Source organism: Podarcis bocagei, assembly GCF_964188305.1.
Source record: "Podarcis bocagei genome assembly, chromosome: 6".
Lineage (NCBI taxonomy): Eukaryota > Metazoa > Chordata > Lepidosauria > Squamata > Lacertidae > Podarcis > Podarcis bocagei.
In genome coordinates this window covers 1791531-1810086 of record NC_138130.1, presented here as the reverse complement: position 1 = coordinate 1810086, position 18556 = coordinate 1791531, and the positions used below count along the sequence as shown (strand labels likewise).

The 18556-nt window shown below is 46.9% G+C and overlaps 1 long non-coding RNA gene across 1 annotated transcript; it reads left to right on the top strand.

The window, feature by feature from the left end:
• Positions 1–11955: 11955 nt before the first annotated feature.
• LOC308589445 lies at positions 11956–18309 on the top strand. Its single transcript, XR_014009251.1, has 3 exons — positions 11956–12010; positions 13114–13785; positions 16662–18309. It is a non-coding gene; the product is annotated as an uncharacterized lncRNA (long non-coding RNA).
• Positions 18310–18556: the final 247 nt, after the last annotated feature.

Here is an 18556-nt window from a genome sequence, read left to right as displayed (position 1 = left end):
AGAGCTGGAGGGGGAAGAGTCACCTCCATTCTCCACAACGTGTTCAGAAGGAGAGAGAGAGAGAGAGAAAGAGAGAGAGAGAGAGAGAGGAGCTAAACAACTTAGGAAGTAGTTAACCAGTTATGAGATAATGACAACAGAACCAGAAGGGAGGGGGCAGCTATCTGAGACATCACTTGAGAGCGTGGCGGAACCCCCTCCCCCGTCTCCAAGCTTGGAGCAAAGGAGTCAGAGGGAGGGAGGAACTTCCCATTGGCGCCCAAAATGCTGCAGAAGCAGGAAGGAGGGTTAGACTACCCAACTGCCCTTCTTGTGGAGAGCTGTGTATTTGTTTGCAGGGCAGCAGTTGAAGAAGGAGGCTAGTTCACCAACACAGGAGCCAGATATATGGAGAAAAGTGACTCAAAGAAGTAGGAGGCCCAGGGTTCGTTCTGATTGTTTAGAAATACACAATCGCTTTGAGGTCCTCTCTCCTAGCATGGAAGATGAAGATGAAGAGCAGACTCCATTTGAGGATCTCTCCCTCATTTCAGTCGATCAGGTATATGAAGACGAGCAGCAAAGTCAGTCCTCAGGGAATGTGCAGGCGACCTTGGAACGGACAGCTCATGGAAAACCCCCGACCAAACCTAAGAGGAGGCGTGTAGTGGTGATAGGGGATTCCCTACTGAGGGGAACAGAAGCAGTGATCTGTGGGCCTGACAAGATGTCTCGGGAAGTGTGCTGTCTTCCCGGGGCTAAGATCCAAGATGTAACTGAACGACAGCAAGGAATCATAAAACCCACTGACAAATACCCCTTCCTCTTGGTTCATGTGGGAACCAATGACACTGCAAGCAATAGCCTCCAGAAGATCAAAAGAGGCTACGAGGCTCTCGGCAGGAAATTGAAGCAACTAAATGCACAAATTGTCATCTCATCTGTCCTCCCAGTTGAACGACGTGGCCCAGAGAGAGAGGGGAAAATAGTGGAAGTGAACAGCTGGCTTCGCAGATGGTGTAAACAGGAACAGTTTGGATTCTTAGATCACGGACTGCAGTTTCTTGAAGATGGACTTCTGGCAAGCGATGGGCTGCACCTCACAACGGTTGGGAGAAATGTTTTTGCCAAAAATCTCAGAAACCTCATCAGGAGGGCTTTAAACTGACTAATGTGGGGGAGGGAGACAGTGCTCCTGAAGGTAGGAGTCTATCAATTGATAAAGATGATCATCCAAATGTCATAGACCAAATGGAGCAAACAGCACGCAGACCTAGTGGTGGGAGGAAAAAATCCTTAAATAAGAGACACGGGGGAATGATTAATGGACTTCAATGTCTGTACACTAATGCGCAAAGCATGGGAAATAAACAAGATGAGCTTGAGCTCTTGGTACAGCAAACTAAATATGACATAATAGGCATCACTGAAACCTGGTGGGATAAGTCCCACGATTAGAATGTAATAATGGGGGGGATACAATCAATTTCAGAGAAACAGACCAGACAAGAAAGGAGGAGGAGTGGCGTTATATGTCAGGAATGTGTATACCTGTGAAGAGACCCAAGATTTAGAAACTCAAAGCCAAAGTGAGAGCATTTGGGTCAAAATTAAGGGAGAGAAGAATAACAGTTACCTCATTGTGGGAGTTTACTATAGATCCCCAAGCCAAAAGGAGGACATAGATGATGCCTTCCTGGAACAGATGGCCAAGCATGCAAAAGGAAGGGAGATAGTAGCAATGGGGGACTTCAATTACCCGGATATTTGTTGGATGTCAAACTCAGCCAAGAGCATAAGGTCAAACAGATTCCTCACTGGCCTTGCAGACAACTTCATTGTCCAGAAAGTGGGAGAAGCAACAAGAGGAACAGCCATTTTAGATCTGGTCCTAACCAATGTTGATGACCTGGTTAGTGGGGTAGAAGTGGAAGGATCATTAGGCGCGAGTGATCATGCTCTTCTGAAGTTTACTATACAGCGGAAAGGAGCAGCCAAGCATACTAGGACTCAATTTCTTGACTTTAAGAAAGCCGACTTCATAAAACTTAGGGAAGTGCTGGGTGAGATCCCATGGACAGTAATACTAAAAGGAAAGGGAGTTCATGATGGCTGGGAGTTTGTTAAGAGGGAGATAGTAAAAGCACAACGTCAGGCAATACCAATGAGACGGAAACATGGAAGGTGCCTAAAGAAGCCAGGGTGGCTATCTAAAGAACTTTTAACTGAGTTAAGATTAAAAAAGGATGTGTACAAAAAATGGAAAAGGGGGGAAACCACCAAAGAGGAATTCAAACAAATAGCCAGCACGTGTAGACACAAAGTCAGAAAAGCTAAAGCACAGAATGAACTCAGGCTTGCTAGAGAGGTTAAAAGCAACAAAAAAGGCTTTTATGGGTATGTTCGTAGCAGAAGGAAGAACAAAGAAACAGTGGGGTCACTCAAGAAGAAGAAGAAGAAGAGTTTGGATTTGATATCCCGCCTTTCACTCCCCTTCAGGAATCTCAAAGCGGCTAACAATCTCCTTTCCCTTCCTCCCCCACAACAAACACTCTGTGAGGTGAGTGGGGCTGAGAGACTTCAAAGAAGTGTGACTGGCCCAAGGTCACCCAGCAGCTGCATGTGGAGGAGCGGAGACGCAAACCCGGTTACCCAGATTACGTGACTACCGCTCTTAACCACTACACCACACTGGCTCTCAAAAATTGGCCTCAGCAATCTCAGAGGAGAAGATGGTGAAATGCAAACAGGGGACACAGAAAGGGCTGAACTCCTCAATGCCTTCTTTGCCTCAGTCTTCTCCGATAAAGAAAACAATGCCCGACCTGAAGAATTTGGAGCAAATGATTCAGCAGAGGAAACACAGCCCAGAATAACTAAGGAGATAGTACAAGAATACTTGGCTAGTTTAGATGTATTCAAGTCTCCAGGGCCAGATGAACTGCATCCAAGAGTATTAAAAGAACTGGCAGATGTGATCTCAGAACCACTGGCAGTCATCTTTGAGAATTCCTGGAGAACAGGCGAAGTCCCGGCAGACTGGAGGAGGGCAAATGTTGTCCCTATTTTCAAAAAGGGGAAAAGAGAGGACCCAAATAATTACCGCCCAGTCAGTCGTGACATCAATACCAGGGAAGATTCTGGAGCAGATCATTAAGCAAACAGTCTGTGAGCACCTAGAAAGGAATGCTGTGATCACCAATAGTCAGCATGGATTTCTGAAAAATAAGTCATGTCAGACTAACCTGATCTCATTTTTTTGACAGAATTACAAGCCTGGTAGATGAAGGGAAGTGGATATAGCCTACCTTGATTTCAGCAAGGCATCTGGCAAGGTGCCCCATGATATTCTTGTAAAGAAGCTGGTAAAATGTGGTCTTGACTATGCTACCACTCAGTGGATTTGTAACTGGCTGACTGACCGAACCCAAAGGGTTCTCATCAATGGTTCCTCTTCATCCTGGAGAAGAGTGACTAGTGGGGTGCCACAGGGTTCTGTCTTGGGCCCGGTCTTATTCAACATCTTTATCAACGACTTGGATGATGGACTCAAGGGCATCCTGATCAAATTTGCAGATGACACCAAACTGGGAGGGGTGGCTAACACCCCAGAGGACAGGATCACACTTCAAAACGACCTTGACAGATTAGAAAACTGGGCCAAAACAAACAAGATGAATTTTAACAGGGAGAAATGTAAAGTATTGCACTTGGGCAAAAAAAATGAGAGGCACAAATACAAGATGGGGGACACCTGGCTTGAGAGCAGTACATGTGAAAAGGATCTAGGAGTCTTGGTTGACCACAAACTTGACATGAGCCAACAGTGTGACGCGGCAGCTAAAAAAGCCAATGCAATTCTGGGCTGCATCAATAGGAGTATAGCATCTAGATCAAGGGAAGTAATAGTGCCACTGTATTCTGCTCTGGTCAGACCTCACCTGGAGTACTGTGTCCAGTTCTGGGCACCACAATTCAAGAAGGAAACTGACAAACTGGACCGTTTCCAGAGGAGGGCAACCAAAATGGTCAAAGGCCTGGAAACGATGCCTTATGAGGAACGGTTAAGGGAGCTGGGCATGTTTAGCCTGGAGAAGAGTAGGTTAAGGGGTGATATGATAGCCGTGTTCAAATATGTAAAAGAATGTCACATAGAGGAGGGAGAAAGGTTGTTTTCTGCTGCTCCAGAGAAGCGGACACGGAGCAATGGATCCAAACTACAAGAAAGAAGATTCCACCTAAACATTAGGAAGAACTTCCTGACAGTAAGAGCTGTTCGACAGTGGAATTTGCTGCCAAGGAGTGTGGTGGAGTCTCCTACTTTGGAGGTCTTTAAGCAGAGGCTTGACAACCATATGTCAGGAGTGCTCTGATGGTGTTTCCTGCTTGGCAGGGGGTTGGACTCGATGGCCCTTGTGGTCTCTTCCAACTCTATGATTCTATGATTCTATGATTCTATGTGCTTGCAACATGATGCTGTAATAAAAGGACTACAAATCTATTAACTGCTCATTAATTCTTGTCTGTGAAGTTACAGAAGGGAGGACTCTCCACACCTGACAACAGATGACCAAGTGAACCTGAAGAAGTGATAGAGTTGATTCCAAGATAGTCTGATCCTCTGAATGGATACTTAGTTAATGAATGTCTGCATTCATCTTTCTCAAAAAATCACCACTGTTGGCTCCAGTCTTGACCAAAGGAGCTTACATTCAAGATTTGACTTATTTTTATTTTTACGCTTTCTCCATTTGTTCACATGAAATAATTCAGTGGGTAACTATTAACAACATTCTGAGCACAGAAAAGCACAAATAACAACATTCTGAACAGTGTAAAAACTGTGATGTACTCTCCCTCCAAGCACACCCTAACACGGCCCTGAGAGTGATTACTCACTTAATAGCAACATGAATCTTTAAAGTTCAGAACTGGGTGCTTCTCCCTTTTCCAGCTTCTTTCTTGGTTTTCTTCTCAGGCAGCTGCCTGCTCTTTACTCGAGTTTGTGCTGCTTTTATATTTCCTTTGCTGAACCTTTCTACATTTCTTGACACCCATGAGGACAATTCAATAAAAGCAGCCCGAGACTCTTCTGCTTCCCCTTTGACACAAGTGAATGTGGCCAAAACCACCAATCTCTTTACACAATGCAAAATACAGATATGCAAAATCATGTTTTGCTTCCCCAGTTTGCGTTTCCACATTGCCTTGATAGGACATTAATTTTATCTAGCACTATGTGAGGCTGTTTTATTATGCCTTGCTCTCTTTCATGTGATTTTGATGTAAGAATATGGACACATTGTTAGCATCAGGATTCCACCACCACCACTCTGTCTCTCAGTTTCCTTCAGTATTTGTGTGCTGGTACCGGGGGGGGGGGGTACCGTGAGGCGTGGTCAAAGTCTGGTCCTGGGTCGAGGGTCTGGAGACTGTCCACCAAGGGGGAAGCTGGGTTCAAAGCAAAAGCCAGGCGTGGTCAGGAACTCCGGAAAGACGGGTCTGGGTGCTGGCAGAAACAGGTTTCCAACATCGTTGCTCCTGCAACCTGGGACCGGGCTGACTGGCCTTTATTTCCTGAGGCCAGGGGCAGCCCCGGCCCCCAGGTGACCCGCCTCTCCTGGCCTTAAGGCGAGCATTCCTCCTGAGAGAAACCAGTTCCCTCCGCCTCTCTGCCCTGAGCCTCTGCAGCTCAGGAGAGGCTGGAGGGTTACTGGATCCAGGGGGAGGCTCACCTTCCCCTGACAGGGCTGGGAGAGGCGTACCTGTAGGCAATGGGCCGTCAATCACCTCTGGAGCCAGAGTGGATTCATCTGGTGTCTGCTCCTGAGGATCCGGCACAGGTGAAGCTTCAGATTCAAGCCCCTGCCCCGGCTCAGCCGGCCCTGGAGGCGGGGACTCCTGTGCAGGCTGGGATTCCTCCGGTTCAGCCTCTGAATCAGAATCCGAGGCCATCACAATTTGTCATGAATGAGCCAGCTCCCGGTGATGGGTTGCATCAGGTGAAGAAAGCAGCCAGGAACTGAGAGGGTTAACTGCCAGGCAGGATAAGCACCAGCTAGGGCCAACTCCCCCGCCCCCTGGAATGCCAGTTGATAAAGGAATGGCTAGGAGCAGGCTAGAACACAGTCAAAGCTCACCGGAAGCACAAACAGGTGGGAAAGAGTTAAGAGAAAGCCTCTCAGAGAATAGAGAAGAGGCGGGAGCTGACCCACTCAGTCCAAGGTCACAGCAAATGGGAGGGCTGCAAGATAGGAAGTGAAAGTTCTGTTGTTTCTGGTCACGCCGGAAGCAGTCTTCAGAAGGGTCATTGTGATTGATGATGCCAGGAGGCTGTGTGAGAGCCCTCCGGAGCTATCTGTTGTTTTGACAACAAATCATCCTTTTTAATTAACTACGCTTGCTACGTTATCAAGCTTGGGATTGGACTCCTGACAGTATTGTTTTATGCTGGCTGCTCCAAGATTTTTTTTTCTTTGTAATTAATAAAACCCACAATCAAAGTTGGGGTTGTGGTTCTGATCCTAGAATAAATTCCTGCTGCCTACTGTGGTCCTAAAGTTCATTTGGAGAATAATTAAATTGAATTCTAAATCTCTAGACACCGAATTCCTCTCTCATTCCCTACTCTGGGCTTCCTTGCTTATCATCACCTTGCTTCCTCCCCTCCTGTGTTTGCTCAGCAGCCCCATCTTCTGGCTTCCATTTTGCCTTTGTTCTAGACTTCTCATGTTCTTTCTATTAGGGCCATTCCAGTGGGCTTGAAGCCTCCCTCCTCCCACTGAGCCCTGGAGACAGGAGTTAAGTGGGAGATGGGAGGAGAGTGGAGGTCAGATCACTTAGGGCCATCACTGGACTTTGCAATAATGTGAAGATGACTCATGCCAGGCTGAAGCTTGCAAGCTGCTTGCACAGTCCTCTTAATAATAATATCTATTTTACAGGCACTCTCCCCCCTCCCCCTGGAGATTGGGACCCTCCCCTGGTCACCAGGGGGAGGGCAGGCAAAGCTGGAGACTTCCGGTCAGGCCTGGTTTTCTGGGAACCTGAGGTACAGCTCTAATGTGGATTTTGGAATTTGTCTTGTGGGCCAATGTGGTCCTTTTGCTTCGTATACTTTTAATAGTTCTGTTACATGTAGCCACAGTTAAACTGTTCTGTTTTGCAACATGGCCCATTAAGTATTCACTACTTTTAAAATATGAGGCACATTCAAATCTCCCATTTTCAAGGAACTCAGACCTTCATCTCATACTGTAGGATCAAACTATGCATTTGTATCTGCAGACAATTGAGCTAAAATTTCTCATTATCTCTTTTTTACTAGGAAGATAATTTTTCTCTGAGCTGCTTGGTAGATTTCATTTCATGTGTCCTTCCTCTATTTGATCAATTCTTTGTTTGGGCTTTTTTCATGTTCTTTTTCCCTTAGTGATGGTGCTAGATGAATAAAGTTAACCTCTGGCTACTACTTTTCCTACATCCCCAAAGCGTCATTTTGGTTGATGTGGTCAAGTCAAAGGACAGTGAAATCAATGGCCGCTGTTCTAAATTCAGAAGAGTTTTATCGACAGGTGAATGTGGAACTGGGCAGATTGTTCAATTTCAGACTGCAATTACTTGAAGTACCTGGAAGACTCCCCCCCCCCCACTATAGTTTAATGGAAGAAAGAAGTGCTGACCATGTAGAAAACTGACTAGGTTACTTCCCTACCTCCAAGAGAACAAACAAGTAGTGGTTTGTTGAGTTGGGGAAGGAAGCTAAAATTTTCAAAGCAGAGCAACGCCCTAAATTTGAATTTGCATACCATGTAAGAAGAAATACAAAAGTTGCTTTTTTGTGGGACATTCATGTGGCCCATTTAGATTTGAATGCAATAAAATGGTACCTTGTGTTGCATAACCTCCAGGTTATGGAATCTTCAGGTTATGGCCATGGCAAACCCGGAAATGTATACTTTCGGGTTTCGCTGCTCGCGCATGCGCAGAAGCGCTCTGCGCGCCCCATGTGTGTGCAGAAGCGGCACTTCTAGTTACGGATTTTTCGGGGTGCGCATGGCACCCCAAAATGAATTAAATCCATAACCAGAGGTGCCACTGTATAAATGTTGTATCCCATGATGCTTGCTCTCCATATTACCGTCTTTGTCCACGAATTCAAGGAAGCTTTACAAACACTGTGAGTACCATAAACTACCATATAACATAACAAGTATAAAACATCGTAAAACCATCATATAACAAACAATAAAATATCACAACTATTCCAACCACAAAACCAGGGCTGTGAGCATGAATCCATTTAAATGATACATCCATCAACTAAAGCTTTAGTTCATTAATTGTGAGGGGAAATTTAGAATGGCAGAATAGAGAGCTTTCTCTTTAATGCTACTGAACTAACTTGGTGGATGTTTCGTGAACATTTTGCAATCCTCAAAACAATTCCCCGCTTTGCCAGTTTTTAACATCTTTTACAAGTAGGTAGGTGTTGAGGTCTAACAGGTACAAGAGAAACATACAAACCTGTTATGTACTTAGATGAATCTTAGAACAATAGGATCCAGAATGCAGCAGTCTGATTGGCCCGCAGGAGCCACCAAATCCAGCTTCAGGTGGAAGTGAATCAGCGACCTGATTGGCCTACAAGAGCAGCCTGGAATTAGCCAATCATGCAGGGCCCATTGTGTAAATAATGTATATATAGCTAGACGTTTTGGGGAAAACTTCATTCATTGCTACTATGAGATGAATAAAGAGCATGAAATTCACACTTGACTCTGAGTATATTTCAACACCCCAGATGTAAAGTTCTCCCCAAAGTGCCCTTTCCCCCCCTCTTTTCTCTCTCCCCAAAGTACCCTTCTAATTCTGCTTTGGGGGAAATAGATGGCAGATTTAGATGTTGTTTGTGTTCTACTCTAGACTGATTTTGATTTGTCACACTTTTTAAAAGCAAAAGCCACCCCCCATTGGCTTAACGCTGATCATCGATGCAAAATGCTTTCAGTTGACAAGGATGCGGGCCGAGCCGTCTTCACTCCCTGATGTTGTGACCCCCGTTTGCCTCAGTTGACAATTCCATTCTTCACTGAGAATTAGGATTGCACTGCCAGAAGCAATATATACCAAAAGCCGGCCAGCAGAAGGGGGATGAACCAAGGACCCCTGAAAAAGGAGTGAGTTTTTATCAAGAGCTTGATGTTCTATATCTTGTAAAAAGATTGCTGGAATTAGACTCGTTTGAGGCTGCAAAGCATGGGAAGAGATGTGTGCACATTGATGAAGAAGATCATTTTAAAAAGAATTATACAGCAGCTCAAATAAAAGTTCACGAAGGTTCAGTGGACAATGGAGCTGCACTGGCAGAAAGGCAGTGGTAAACATTCATGGCTGAAAATATGGTGAAAATACTCCCCCGTAGTTACGAAGATGACAGTGAGATTGTCTGCATATTCATGGTCATGCAGATCCTTGCTACCAACCACTTAGTGTGCCTTGCCTGATGCTGCACTACTTGGAGCTTCTACCTTATCCCCACGGGAGAACTTTGCACATCGAGCAGGAAGGTCTACAGGGGACTTCCAACTGCATTCAGCTCAATACACATAAGCCTCTGCATGATTGGGAACTTTGCATTTTCAGCATGCCGGCACTTATAAGGCCTGTTGAAAAACTCAGGATAGAGCACATGGGATGGAGATGTTTGGGGGGGGTAAGGACAGTACCCCTGCCCCCTACACACACCCCATGTGGCTTGAATGTCTGAATGCATTAGCTTGAGTGTGATGCACAAGTCCTTGCAGATGGGAAACAGCTGGGTGTTATTCAATGCCTTCTAGAGATGCCTTCTAGGTATGGAGGCGGAACTACGTTTTCTGCCAGAATAAGCCTTTGCAAGTGAGAGCTAGGGAAATCCTCCCCACGGCTAACGGATGTCTCCTCCTCTACCACATTTCTAAGTTAATGTGGATTGTATCAAATAAGTGAATTACTGTACATCCCATAAACATACCGGCTTAAAGCATCAGTTGTGATGGGCACAGTTCATTATTTACTTTCCTATTCAGATGGGGGGGGGGGGAAATGACAACAAACCCCCCTCAAAAATGGCTTCCACAATCATTTCCTGACCAGCTCCATGCATTGTTGTGAGATGGTGACCTCACCTTTTTGAACCAATGGGTGTCTTTTATAGCTAACTGCTCATTTAAAGGTGTGGGGGTTTTTTTTAAGTGACATTTGTTTTTAAAACGGTGAATGCTAATTTTCCTGGAGTCATCAAACAAGCAACTTTGTATAGCACAGTAATTTTCTGTTTTTGCCTATCAAACTGCTTTATTGTCCTTTCAGTTCACCAAACTTTAGCGCCATGCCCCAGGAGGAAGAATTCAGCAAAGCAGACACACTTCAGAGCATAGCTACGAACAGAATATGAGAATTATAAAACTGTCAAAAATGTCAGAATCCATTGTAATCAGCAGCCCAGTAGCTGTGCTTGGAAAGCCGCCATTTATTCTAAAGGACCTTCTTTATGGTCTGGTGAATTGCATTAATTTTAAATAAAATAGTAATGACATTTCGTTCAAAATAATATATTAATAACTGCAGGTGCTGCCAGGATTCCGACATCTTGTATTCCCTGCCGTTTTCCTTTCTTTCCCTGCTCTTCTTCCTGGATATATACTGTGTTCATACTGCAAAACTAAACAGGCAGCTTTGCAGAACTGGTCTGATTCAGATGTTCATTTGTTGTGTTGCAGGAATAAGAAATCATCCTCTCAGCGGTTGTATATCTTGCATGCGCTCTAATAAAGGGCTCCTCCCTTGTCAAGTCTCCATTACAGCTTTAAGAAGCCCACCATTCCCTCCCCAATCTATCTGAGGAGTAAAGCCCCCTTCATACCTGGCACTTAATGGACTACTGCTTGCATCATACACATCATAAACACTCAGTTTAATCCTGTACTGATGCTGTTCCAAAATTTTCTAACCCGCCCCCCCCCAAATTATTATTATTACTTATTTCATTTGTATACTGCCCTATACCTGCAGGTCTCAGGGCGGTTCACAATTCTCTATCAGTTAATGAGAAAATAAATGACATTTAAAATAATCAAAAAGGAGGGAAATTCTCATGGATCAGCTTTGCCAGTTGTTTTGTGGGGTTTTGGTGAAGCCCTTTCTATCCTTTCACGAATCATTGGGCAGCCTTACTGGGTTCCCTTCCTTCCTGACCATCCCATGGCATCCTTAACTGTTGTTCCAAAGAAAGCCGCTGTCCTCCTGTTTGTGAGAGACCAGAGGTACAACCCTCTCAGTTTTGCCCTGCCTACTGCAATGGTGCAGTCCATGCTCAGGTTTCCCTCTGTGGCACCATCTAGACCAGGGCTAGTCTAACAGGCCCTGTTTATCACTGCCGCCTCCCTCACACGTCACTCTCCTGTCTGCCTTTTAAGACATCCATCTCTTCTGGAGTGTTTTTTTTGGGGGGGAGGGGGTTGGGCACTTTCTGTAGTGCAGAAGTGTTGAGCACAGGTGATGTTTGTACACCAAAAACTGCATCCCCCAAGGAGCAAATGAGTATGCTGGCCTTATTGCTCACTGCTCAACTTCACATGCAGATGAAACACATTACCACATAGGTCAGTTAAAGAGGCTTCAAATTAGATTCGTGAGTCAAAAGTTTGAATAAGAAAACTAACAGAACACAAACTGAAGTACAGGGAAAATGAGATTAATTATCTACAGCGCTCAGAAAAACACACCCAGTTGCTTGTGTATTTTGTTGTAGAAGGCGTGTTCTCCATCACGGAGAGCATGTGTTGCGGTTGGGGATGCCAAGACACCTTGCTGTTTCTGGGCAGATGGTTTGGCCAACTCGTAGGCAGGGGCGGGCTGTTACTGGGGAAATTTAGATGTTGCCATTTAGTGATTGACAGCCCTATTTGTTAAATACAAGGCGCGCAGCAACAGACGTCCTCTTTCGCTGCGTGCTTCGGATCAGAACACACATCAGTGAAAGGAGATGGTTGTATTGCTTAGCTCAGTTTACAGAGCTTGCTATTCCTTTTTATTTAGATAATTCCTTGTTTCCCCCCTTTTCCCTCTCTCCTTAATTGTTGTCTCCTATTAACCCCAATTTCCCTCACCCAATCCCTTTCTTAATTTTGTTACCTCCCTTCACCCCCGTCCCGACTTAATTCCTTTACTTTTATTGAGCTTTAATTATATTGAGCCTTTAATTTTATTAAGCCTTTAATTTTATTGGGGACTTATCTTTTCCTGGTGGTTCTGCAGAGTTTTGTCCCTGGTCTGGGGGTGGTTGGGGGGCCCACTTTTCAGCTCCTCACGCCCCCCCCCCCCGTCCGGTTTAAAAAGTAAAATAAGATAAACAAAAATAAAATAAAAGTGAATTTGCCGTTTTTCACGCTGCTATTGGTGGCGCAGAGGCAGAGCGGCTTCCCCACTAGCTTGGAGGCCCCGCGGCCCCCATATCCCCTTCCTTGCCCCAGCCCGATTGCAGGGCCTTGGCGGGAGCAGCGCAGCCTTTTTCCAGGTCTTCTGAGTCGGACTGCACTGGAGGGGCCTCTAGTGGCCGTGATTGGTATATCAGCCCAATCTGTAGGGCTCTGCTTCAGCTGTGGGCTCTGGTTCTGCTGGCCAATAGTGTTATCACTATATATATATATATAACAACAAGCAAAGATTGGCTGCAATAACAAGAAAAACCAGAAGGGGCACCAGGCTCAATTTTGAGCCTGGCGCCCCTTCTGGTTTTTCTTGTTATTGCAGCCAATCTTTGCTTGTTGGCTTGAGCCATCCATTGGGCCATCCATTGGGCATTCACATTTTAGGCTGAGGATGTCGGCTAATATTTCTTAGCTGTATTTTATTTTAAGCGTATTTTAGTTTATTTATTTACTTATCCTAGTTTCTTTATCTATTGTAATTTTCATTTTTTATTTGATATTTTAAATTTTAATTTTATTTATCTATTTATTTTATATTTTGTTTTGTTTTGTTTTGGTGTAATGTTATTGTCAATTTTTATTTTATTTTCTTTCTAAACTCGTCTTTAGCACTTGGGCTTTTATCTTCAGGTGTTAACTTTCTCTGCTTGTATACTTGCAGTTTCCATGGCTCCGAAGAAGGCCTGGCCCCAGCAGGCATCGCATACTTTGGGAAAAAGGAGAATTCGTGGCCCTTCACAATCACTGCGCTCTCCTGCACCTAGTCAGGCAGGGGGCCGTATCGAGTCTCTAGTGGCAAGTTTGTCGGGAAATCCAGAGGCATTTCCCCACTTCGCATCTGAGATGGATGGCCTCATTCAGTGCTGTGCCCCTCAGCCCAGCGCACAGGCCGGGCCTTCTACACTGACTGCCCAGCCGGGTCCAGTCTCTTCATCCTCTAGTGATGACTCAGAGGATTTTCAGGTTTCAGGGGTTTTATTCTCTGATCCCCAATTGGTCAGGGTCTCAACCCCTATTGCCTCTCGTGGTCGTACGCGTCAAAGGGGTGCATCGACCCAAAGGCTTCGCAGGCGGCAGGGGCGTGCTGGTGCCTCTTCGGCGGGTAGGGATACTGCACGGTCTTTAGCAGGCCCTTCCATTGCTGCAGCTCCTTCACCAGTGGTTTCTCTTCAGTCTCTCCCAGGTACCTCCCGCCAGGGTCCGGCTTCGGCGTCTTCCACTGAGGACAACCTACCTGTGCCTCCAAGGACGTCTTCCGGTGGTAAATGTCGCAAGAAGCATTCCAGGAAGAAGGCCAAGAGGAGCAGGCGTGATACATCCTCTTCCTCCACAGGTACGTCCTCCCAAAGCTCTGACGAAGAGGGGGAGGTAGGTATGGGCCTCTACTGGGCTTACAGTGAATCGACTGGCCTTCTTCGCTGGGCTTGGGATTGCAGAGCCAATTCACATCGACTTAGGTATGGTGCTACGCAGGAGTGTCTGGATGGTGCTTTGGTGCCTGACGTTAAAGTCGCCACCAATTCGGCAAAGGACATCATCCCGGGGAGTCATCTTTCTTCAAAGTTGCGCACCCGAATTCTTAATGGTCGCTATGTCGACATTTTTAAGCTGGCTCCTCCACCACTGCCCTCTCCTGGGCAAGAGAAGGTGGCTCCGGGCGCAAAAAAGCAGACTGGAACTAGCAAAGTAGAGAAGACATTTGAGCGTTGGCATGATTGTTTTCAAGGTTTTTTTTTGATTTTTAGTCCTCTGTTATCCCAAGAGAGCCAGTCATCTCATAATTTATCAGTCCATTGTTAGGGCGGCCTTTACAATGGCTGGCGAAAGTGCCGCAATTTCTTACGATGAAAACTTTAGGCGTAGGGCGGCCAAAATCCCCACTGCCCGTTGGGATCGTAGGGATTTGAATGTTTGGATGACGTATGTAGCTTTGCATTTCGAGAAAAAGCCCATTGAGCCACAGAAACCAAAAATGGGTGCCTTTAAAAGACGCCTGGTTTGCTGGGAATTTAATAAGGGCTGCTGCCAGCGCCAACCTTGCAAAAACCCGCATATTTGCGACAAGTGTGGAGGAAATCATCCCATTTCCACTTCCTTTTCAGGGAGGCGGCCCTTTGGGGGGAAAGGGGGGCGGTCAACAAGTCAGTAGACCTGCCCCCCTGGCAACTCCAGGACACTCCAAATGAGGGAGAGTTAGCCCTGGCTTATATGACAGTCCGGCTCGCAGAGCTTTCGGTTTGGCTCCTTCTTTACCCCAACCAGGAGGCAGCTTCATATCTTCGTGAGGGTTTTACACATGGTTTTAGAATTCCAGTAGCCACGTTCCCCGTGGCACGGAATCCTGACAACCAGAAATCTGTTAGGGAAAGGCCGCTAGTGGCCCGAAAGAAAATTGAAAAGGGGGTGGCTTTACGCTGGATGGCGGGGCCTTTTATGCCCCCCCCCCGTTTGACAGGTTTCACCTTTCACCCCTGGGGATTGCTCCTAAGAAGGCCCCAGGGGAGTTTTGTTTGATACATACAGTATTTTTCGCCCTATAGGACGCACTTTTCCCCCTCCAAAAATGAAGGGGAAATGTGTGTGCGTCCTATGGGGCGAATGCAGGCTTTCGCTGAAGCCTGGAGAGTGAGAGGGGTCGGTGTGCTTCAGGAGAGCCCCAGCGCCAGCCCCACAAGGTCAGGGGATAGCGGGGAGGCGGAACGCCACCATCCTGCTGTCCCCGGACCTGGTCTGAAGGTGGGTGGCGGGGAGAAGAGCGCTTCTCCCCGCTGCCGCCCCGCAACTCCGGGGACAGCTGGGAGGCGCAGCGTGTCTTCCCGCTGTCCCCGGACCTGGTCTGAAGGTGGGTGGCGGGGAGAAGAGCGCTTCTCCCCGCTGCTGCCCCGCAAGCTCCGGGGACAGCAGGGAGGTGCAGCGCATCTTCCTACTGTCCCCGGACCTGGTCTGAAGGCTGGCGGCAGGGAGAAGAGCGCTTCTCCCCGCTGCCGGCCCCACAAGTGCCTGGGGGAAAAATAATTATTTTTTCTTTATTTTCCCCCCCAAAAAACTTGGTGCGTCTTATGGGCCGGTGCATCCTATGGGGTGAAAAATACGGTAATCTTTCCCATCCTCGGGGCTCGTCGGTGAATGACGTTATACCCCCGGAACTATGCTCTGTAAAATATGCATTGTTTGATCATGCGATCAAGATGATCAGGAAATTTGGCCCCGGGGCACTCTTAGCTAAATGCGACATTGAGTCGGCATTTCGGCTGTTGCCTATCCACCCCCAGGACTTTTGGTTGCTAGGTTTTCAGTTTGAGGGGGCATTTTACTATGACAAGGCTATGCCAATGGGTTGCTCGATAGCCTATGCAGCTTTTGAGTGCTTCAGCACCTTTTTAGATTGGGCATTATGTTTTAAAACCGGCCTGGAGGGCGTCACACATTATTATGAAAGAGCTAGGAGTCCCTTTGGCAGAGGAAAAGACAGAAGGCCCTTCCACCCAATTGGTTTATCTTGGTATCCTATTGGATATGGTAGCATGTACTTACCGCCTGCCCGATGATAAATTGGGCAATCTGAAGAAGGTCATTGAGGATATGCTACCACTGGCCAAGGTGACCTTGAGGCAAATTCAGTCCCTTCTGGGCCACCTTAATTTTGCAAGCAGAGTAGTGGCTCCAGGTCGCCCCTTTTGCACCAGATTGGCCAGGCTTACGGCAGGCCTGCGGGCTCCACATCATCGGGTTCGCCTTTCCAGTGAAGTGAGGGCAGATCTGTGGATGTGGTTGGATTTCTTAAATGGTTTCAATGGGGTGTCATTGTGGCAGGACACTTTGAACCTGCATAATGACTTTCAAGTTCAGTCCGATGCAGCGGGCTCTTTAGGCTTTGGACTTTACTGGAAGGGGCGATGGGGTGCCTTGCCTTGGCCATCAGCGTGGCAAGGTGAGGCTGTTACACGGGATTTAACTTTTCTTGAGTTTTTTCCTATAGCAGTAGCGGTCCATTTGTGGGTACAGGAGTTCAAGGACCATCATGTCTGTTTCTGGACTGACAATCAGGCGGTGGTGAATATATTAGCAAAGTTGTCGTCCCGCTCCCCTAGGGTGTCAGCTCTGCTTAGGGATTTCGTTTTACATTGTCTGTGTTTCAATATCGTGTTTTCAGCCCGTTTTATTCCTGGGATTTCTAACGAAATCGCTGATGCTCTATCCCGTTTTCAGATGGAGCGGTTCAGGTCCCTGGCTCCAGAGGCGCAGCTATGTCCGAAATATTTCCCGGATCATCTCTGGAACCTTGACAGCAATTAGTCTTGCTGGGAGTAGCCGCATCCGTTTCACCTTCTACGTTACGTTCCTACAGGAAGGCGTGGACTGAATTTTTAACTTTCTCTCATCAGTCCTTGTCCATCCAGCTTAGCTCATCTCTGGTTTCTTCACAGGTCCTCCAGTATTTGGCGCACCTTTTTCAATTGGGGTGGGCTATCAGGACACTCTGGATCCAGGCTGCTGGGATTTCCTTCTCTGTAAAGCCTTTTTTAATAAGGATCCTTGTGCCAAGTTTGTGGTGCGCAAGGCTTTGGAGGGCTGGGGCAGGCTCTGCCCCTCGCGATCACAAGGAAGGAGGCCCATTTCCTTTGATTTGCTAACTAAGATGCGGGTAAAACTGAGAGCAGTTTGCTGGAACAAGTATGAGGCCAGGCTTTTCCCCACCACCTTTTCCATAGCTTTCTTTGGTGCCTTGAGGGTTTGTGAGGTGGTGCTTGAGGAAGGTCGGGGAGGAACGTCCAGAGGGTTGCTGTTGCAGGATGTCTCCTTATCCTCCTCAGAAGTGGTCTTGTCAATCAGGAGTTCTAAGACAGACCAGTTAGGCCAAGGTGCCACTGTGAGGTTACCTGCTACAGGGAACCCAGGCCCTTGCCCGGTGAAGGACACCTCCAGATACTTGTCTCTCAGACCCCAAGGGGAGGGGTCGTTCCTAGTTCATGAGAATGGTCTTCCTTTGGCCAGGCATCAGTTTACTAGAGTAATGCGAAAGGTTATTGCTGCATGTGGCCATCCGGCTGCTGAATATGCACCACACTCTTTCCGCATAGGGACTGCCACCACAGCTGCTCACTGGGGACTGTCAGCTGAGAGAATTAAGAATTTGGGTTGATGGAGTTCCAATGCATACAGAGGTTATGTGCGAAGGGGGCGTTGAATGGTTTGTGCTGATATGTGTCTGTTTTCGCTTCTTAGGTATAGCAGCAGTTCGGGTTTGGATTGTAGGCCAAAGCATTGTCCACTGGGGCGGCATCAGAGCTCGGGAGTCTGGACTCGGAGCAGCACTTGGACTCCCCATCATGTGCAGGTGTCTTGGCTGTCCAGACGTGGAATGCTGTGGGCCGAATTGCTTCCAATGATACACCCCTGTGGGGTGCCACAGGGTTCTGTCTTGGGCCCGGTCTTATTCAACATCTTTATCAACGACTTGGATGATGGACTCAAGAGCATCCTGATCAAATTTGCAGATGACACCAAACTGGGAGGAGTGGCTAACACCCCAGAGGACAGGATCACACTTCAAAACGACCTTGACAGATTAGAGAACTGGGCAAAAACAAACAAGATGAACTTTAAAAGGGAGAAATGTAAAGTATTGCACTTGGGCAAAAAAAAATGAGAGGCACAAATACAAGATGGGTGACACCTGGCTTGAGAGCAGTACATGTGAAAAGGATCTAGGAGTCTTGGTTGACCACAAACTTGACATGAGCCAACAGTGTGACGCGGCAGCTAAAAAAGCCAATGCAATTCTGGGCTGCATCAATAGGAGTATAGCATCTAGATCAAGGGAAGTAATAGTGCCACTGTATTCTGCTCTGGTCAGACCTCACCTGGAGTACTGTGTCCAGTTCTGGGCCCCACAGTTCAAGAAGATCACTGACAAACTGGAACGTGTCCAGAGGAGGGCAACCAAAATGGTCAAAGGCCTGGAAACGATGCCTTATGAGGAACGGCTAAGGGAGCTGGGCATGTTCAGCCTGGAGAAGAGGAGGTTAAGGGGTGATATGATAGCCATGTTCAAATATATAAAAGGATGTCACATAGAGGGGGGAGAAAGGTTGTTTTCTGCT